Here is a 6,944-nt window from a genome sequence, read left to right as displayed (position 1 = left end):
CCATCTTGCTGTCTACATTCCACCCCGTGATTTCTCATGACAAATCTGTAAGGGTCATGCAGAAATCAAGTCTTAAACCAAGTCAGCAGTACTAGTTTGCTAATGTGGAAGAGGGCAAATCCAAATCATTCAATCATGTTTTCAATCAGAATCAAACAAAATCAAATAAATCTGAAATCGTATGAAATGTCAACTGATATCATAAAACAAAGATCACATCAAATCTAAGCAAGTTAGATACATTAAACTGAGTCAAATAAAGCAAAATTAAGTAAGGATTAAATTTTAAAATTCCAGGGGCGCCTGGGTGGCGCAGTCGGTTAAGCGTCCGACTTTAGCCAGGTCACGATCTCGCGGTCCGGGAGTTCGAGCCCCGCGTCGGGCTCTGGGCTGATGGCTCAGAGCCTGGAGCCTGTTTCCGATTCTGTGTCTCCCTCTCTCTCTGCCCCTCCCCCGTTCATGCTCTGTCTCTCTCTGTCCCCAAAAAAATAAATAAAACGTTAAATTTTAAAATTCCAACTTAAAGTCACATCTAATAAGAATTAAATCAAGTCAAAAAGAGAGGAGAAAAACTAAATCTAAATGTAATGAAGGTAAGTTAACAAATCAACAATGCAGTCAAATAAATGAAATAAGAATCATATTGCCAACTATGGGCAGATAAAAGTAAAAAATATACATGGAATCTTCAACATAGGCTCTTGGCACATCTAGAAAAGAATGGTGAAGGTATGGTTAATCATAGTCTTTTTGTGATTTTTCCTTCTTAAGCCTGAGGGTGCATAACATTTTAATAGCATGTTTAATAAGATATATAACAAAAATAATAGCTAAAAGCAAGAGAAGATTTCCTTAATGGATTTCCAAACATGTATAGAGAGATAATCCCTTTAAGTATTTTAAAGGGTTATAGTCAGGCCATGAGCCAAAACAAATCACGTTTGAAGGGTTTTGTTAACAACTCTGGAAAGGACCATTTATTTATATATGTTTTGTATATTTTTGTTCAATGCGGCTAAGTTGGGGTTAATGACTCCTGCGGCCACCTGAGTGGGCTGTGCAGCATGATTAAAGTGGGTTAGCTTGTTGGTTGAGGTTTTATGGGCTGCTTTGAGCCTTTCTAATTTTTCATCTAGAAATTTATCAATTTTGTTAATTTTTACCCAAGGTATTTCTGTTATTTTAGTAGGATAAGATGTTGAAAAAAATTGTATGTGAATATTGTGAGACAAAGGTACCCATTTTGGTAATGTTACTAAATGTTACATTAATAGCATACAATATTTTAACACACTCATTGTCTATGGTGATGATAGATAGTATCATTCATTCTATATGATTAAAGAATGTGACCTCTGAGAAGCTATTAGCACAAATTATCCAGTGAAAGTGTCCCATGTCCAAAAGTAAATTTTCTTTTTCTTTTAAAATTTTTTTAATGTTTTTATTTATTTTTGAAGGAGAGAGAGACAGAGCATGAGCGGGAGAGAAGCAGAGAGAGAGAAGGAGACCCAGAATTCGAAGCAGGCTCCAGGCTCTAAGCTGTCAGCACAGAGCCCAATGCGGGGCTCAAACTCACAAACTGTGAGATCATGACCTGAGCCGAAGTAGAACATTTAACCGACTGACCCACCCAGGCGCCCCTAAAAGTAAATTTTCAATGGCTGTTCTTGTTAAAGGAAAAAGATTAGCATTGATTTCCAGTTCATGCCATGTATAATACATGCTATTAGACCACTGAAATACTATCTCTTTGGGTAGTAAATATCCATCAATCCATAAGGATGTTTGCGGTGCCAGAAGTGCTATGTTATAATGTATTTTTGGTGGCATAGAATATGTGTCATGTACTAATAAGCTTTGACCCCCTAATCATCTTAAAAATGAAAGTTTACATTGTCCTATATTGTCACAACCTGATGGTCTAGAGGTGTCTAATTGTAAGAAAGGCTCCACCCAGTCAGAAAAATACTTTACAATAATGTTTTTAATATCATTTCATGCTCTGTACAGTAGGTTATTGATTATGCAACAATTATTTTTTAATTGTTCTCTTATGTAGAAATTTCTAAGATTAAGTAACTTTCGTTGGAGGGCCTGAACTTTATGGTCAATGTTAATAGTTAAATTCCAGTTGGTAGGCATGATAATCATGCATAGTTGAGACAATCATGCATAGTTGACACAATGGAATATAATTCTCTGAATGCTGAGGAGATCTTGGAACCTAAATTTCCTACTGAATTAAGTGTTTATTTGTTTTGGGAGAGAGAGAGAGAGAGAGAGCGCACACATGAGTGGGGGGAGAGGCAGAAAGAGAGAAGAGAGAGAATCCCAAGCAGGCTCTGTGCTGTCAGCGAAGAGCCCAATGCAAGGCTGGATCTCATGAACCATGAGATCATGACCTCAGCTGATATTAAGAGCCGGATGCTTAACCAACTGAGCCACCCAGGCACCCCTGGATTGTAGGCTTTCTAAGTCTAATCCTATTGATTAGTGGGTGGTCGGTCAGACCATTCATGGATGGTTGTTCCTAGTTCTGTGGCATAAATTTTACATTCAGGTTGTATATCAAACAAATTGAATTGTTCCTTTTGAAAGGTTATTTCAATTCTCTGTGGCATAGGTTTGTATACAATTCTCATAGGGTCAAGTAATTAGGTTCAAACACACTTGGCTTGAGTTTTGGTGTTGGGTTGGTAATGCCATGTGTCCATTGTGGCTTCCAGTGGAAAGTTATCACACAGTGTGTAATATTCCAACATCCTCTCTCAGTAATACATGGGCCTGGACTATTGGGTAATATACCACATGTGTCAAAGGTGACTCCTTTAGCTATGTAAACTGGTGTAGATGACTCAGTTCTGGTTATATTCTCATAGATAGGGTGCCTTGCTGACCATGTATGTTCCACACCTCACGCATCTGATGGTTGGATTAATAAAAAGGAATATTGTTGCATGCCTGGATCAAAATGTGTTGCTAAATTTGCATTGAAATCAATTCCCAATGTTCCCCACCATGCTGGTGATTTTCCTTGTGTAATTCAGGTTTTATTAATCAAAGGATAGTAAAAATGTATTGAATCTAATTGTTATAATGGACATACCGGTATAATCACTTCCTTTGTTGTGTTGTATAGGTTGACTTCAGATTTTGATATTAGGGTAGCATTATATGTGCCAGTCATATTAGGTAATTTGCAAAAAGATGTGTAGGATGATGTGTAGAAAGATAGGTAGAAATGGGGTTGGAGCAATTGAGTTGTGTCCTATACCATGTAGGCGTGAAAGGACCCAAGGTGATTGGACTTATAGCTGCAGTGCCCTTAGCTGCTTGCATCATTGCTTGAAACAGGCCCCCTTGCCTGACCTGAGTGACTCCATCTTACTCTCTACACTGCCTCCAAAACTGGGGAATGCAGACCAGCTAGGCAGAAAGTAAACATTAAGGAATCACCAGTCTTTTACCCTTTCCGCCTTTTAAGGAGCTTCCCTGACCCCTGAAAAAATAAGGAAAGCTAAAACTCCATACACAGTCTCACTGGGCTTTCTGTCCTGGGGGCTCTGCAGATGAAAACTGGGGTGACTGGTTGTGACATGGGTCCTTTAGGCCAGAAGTCTCTGGCCTGAGGATCCTAGAGCTTTAGGAGGCTCCTGAACAAAGGTGCCCCTTGTGCCCACTCCTCCCTTTCTCCTAGGGGTTCCCAGATGTTCTGAGGCTTGGGAGAAGTTTCTCCCAATCCTAGGTGAAATGAACACTGACCATCTGTCCCAGGCATTTTTAGCTCTGAAGGCCTAGAATAGGCCCAAGTAAGAAGAAGGGGTTCAGGAATACTTCCTCAGTCCCCACCCCAGCTCTGTCAGCCCAGTAACCAGGCAATGAGCCCAGGCTTGGTGAATAGGCAGCAACCTTTGTCCAGTATTATCAGGGGGACTGTTTCCTAAAATGTCCCAAGCAGTTGCCTGAAATTCCATTCTTAGAGATTCTTTAAATCTGTGAGAAACTGAGTGCAGCATTATGCCTTTAGAAAGGCTCTGGAAGCAGGAGCACCTGAGATACTGGGGAGACAGAGGGTAGAGGTACAAGTAGTGTCTATGATTGGGGCACCTGGATGGCTCAGTCAGTTAAGCGTCCGACTTCAGCTTAGGTCATTAACTCTCGGGATTTGAGCCCTGCATCAGGTTCTGTGCTGACAGCTCAGAACCTGAAGGTTGTTAGGGATTTTGTATCTCGCTCTCTTTCTCTGCCCTTCCCCTGCTCACACTCTGTCTCTCAAAAATAAACAAACACTTTTAAAAGTTTAAAAATTTAAAAAAAGAAGCAGGATCTATGAGAAGGGACCAGCCAAGATCAAGGGTCATGTGAAAGCTTGAGGAGCAAGGGCTCCAAATTATATCATCTACTTTGCACTGCATGGCTGGGGGAGAAGAGGGAGCTGTCACCTATCAGTGCTCCCCAGCAACTAGAGCTCTTTCCCAAGGAATCAATATAATCAAGAAAGAAGAAGCAGCAAACAATAGTGGCCTAAGAAGATGATTTTTTTTTTCAACGTTTATTTATTTTTGGGACAGAGAGAGACAGAGCATGAACGGGGGAGGGGCAGAGAGAGAGGGAGACACAGAATCGGAAACAGGCTCCAGGCTCTGAGCCATCAGTCCAGAGCCCGACGCGGGGCTCGAACTCACGGACGGCGAGATCGTGACCTGGCTGAAGTCGGACGCTTAACCGACTGCGCCACCCAGGCGCCCCAGAAGATGATTTTTAAAAGGCCTATGCACAAGAAAGATCCTAGAGAGAGGCTATGAAACAGAATAATGTGGAGCAGTTGCCTCAGTCCGGATAACTACCATGTATCTTTGTCCTTGGATGTGAGGATAGTGGGGCTCAAGGACCAGCACAGGTGAGGCCACCTCTCTGGCCCACTTGTCCACTTGCAATCTTCCATCTTTCAAATTCCTTAACACTCCCTCCTTTCTGAGGACCTTTTCCCAACTAGAGACCCAGATTGTGCTTGTAGTGACATAGCCAGTATGGAGCAGAGGAAGCAAACCTCAAACCCTTGACTGGATAGAGCAGGAACCACCTGGACAGAGCACAAGAAAAAGGATGGACACTACAGGCAAAGTTTTTGACACATTTCTTTGCACTGGGAAAGTCTCTGTGTTTCTCTGGGCTTTCATTTACTTGTGTGTAAAATGGGAAATAATCATTTCTGCTGTTCTCATTATAAATCTGAGATAATGATGCTTCTTATACCTTAAAAAGACAAGAAATACACATACACACAGAGAGAAAAGCTGTCAGTTGCTTGTTTTGTTTTGTCACTTAGGCTACAAACCCACAGGGCAAGAACCTTTTGTTCATTGTACCACAGCTGGCACTGAGTATATGTCATTAGTAATGAGAACATTGGGAACATATTGCAGTCTCTTCTCCTGTGTTTTCCAGACATTGCTCACCACCCAGCCACCATGGTTGCAAGACCAGGGATGCAAAGCCAAAGATCTAGTCCATTAGTGACAAAATCACTTGACCACTACGTGGAAGACCAACCTATTCACTCATTCATCAAATGTGTGTTGAGTACCTACTATGTGCTAGGCATTGTGCCAAGTGCTGTGAATACTATGGTGAATCCATTGTGGATCCTCTCCTTACAGAGCTGAGAGTCCAGTGAGCCATGACCATTGTCCCTTGTTAGAGGCTAGAACCACTGTTAGCATATATGGCCTATTCCCTCAGATTCTCAGTTCTTGCTTCTAAATCATACAATAGAAACTTTATAGAGGATTTTAACTGAGAGCTAATTTCCATGTGTGAAGGAGACAGTATAGGTAAAAATAATAATAATAATGTGATTTTAAATGAATTAACTAAATCATTTGTAGTAAATTTCAAATTAGCCTGAAATAAACTTATTCATCTCTTTCTTCTTCCATGCAACAAATATATTTACCGTGGGGTATGAGATATACATGTTGAAGGGGTTGAGAGTGGGGCAGGAATGTTTTATTGATAAAAATCATCAAATACTATGTTCACTCCAGAAAGCTTTCTAACAATGGCTTGCAGAGACAGTAGCTGTTGCAAGCTCTCCCAACTGACTATGGGAGCTGTAGAATCTGGAAGGTGACACCATAATGGTGATGATGATGATGATGATTGTGCCTTCTAGTTAGCTGGGGAACCCAGCAAATGGCTTTATTCCTGAAGCTCCTGAAGGTTTTCACACCCTCTAGGACTCCTCTTTAGAATTCCTTGACCCAGTGGCTGCATAAACTGCCAGACCAATAATAAAAACACAACTACTAGAAAAATTAATACAGGACACCTGGGTGGCTCACTCAGTTGAGCAACCAACTCTTGATTTTGGCTCAGGTCATAGGATCGAGCCCAGCATGGGTCTCTGCACTGATGGCATGGAGCCTGTTTGGGATTCTCTGTCTCCCTTTCTCTCTGCCCCTTCCCTGCTCATGCTCTCTCTCTAAAATAAATAAGTAAACTTAAAAAAAAAAAGAAAAACTAATAATGATGATAAAAAATAACTTTCCCAAGTCACCTAATTTGGTGACATCATATTTACAAGTCACTGGGTGAGCTGATGTCTCCCCAAATCAAAAAGTAGAGCCTTGTGACTTTGGGGAAAAGTTTTATTTTTCTTCTCTCTCTCTCTTTTTAATAAAAATTTAATCTCAACCCAATTTATTTTTTAATTTAATTTTTTTCAAATGTTAATTCCAGCATAGTTAACATACAGTGTTCTATTAGCTTCAGGTGTACAATACAGTGATTCAACAGTTCTATATATTCCTCAGTGCTTATCAAAATAGGTGTACTCTTAATTCTTTCACCTATTTGATCCATCCTCCCATCCACCTCCCTTCTGGTAACCATCAGTTTGTTCTCTATAGTTAAGCAGCTTTTTTGGGGGGTTGTCTCTT

This window comes from Lynx rufus, unplaced genomic scaffold (assembly GCF_022079265.1).
Source record: "Lynx rufus isolate CCGP_SWC_20201006 ecotype Redwood Valley unplaced genomic scaffold, mLynRuf1.p SCAF_8, whole genome shotgun sequence".
Classification (NCBI taxonomy): domain Eukaryota; kingdom Metazoa; phylum Chordata; class Mammalia; order Carnivora; family Felidae; genus Lynx; species Lynx rufus.
This window is presented reverse-complemented; position numbering follows the sequence as displayed.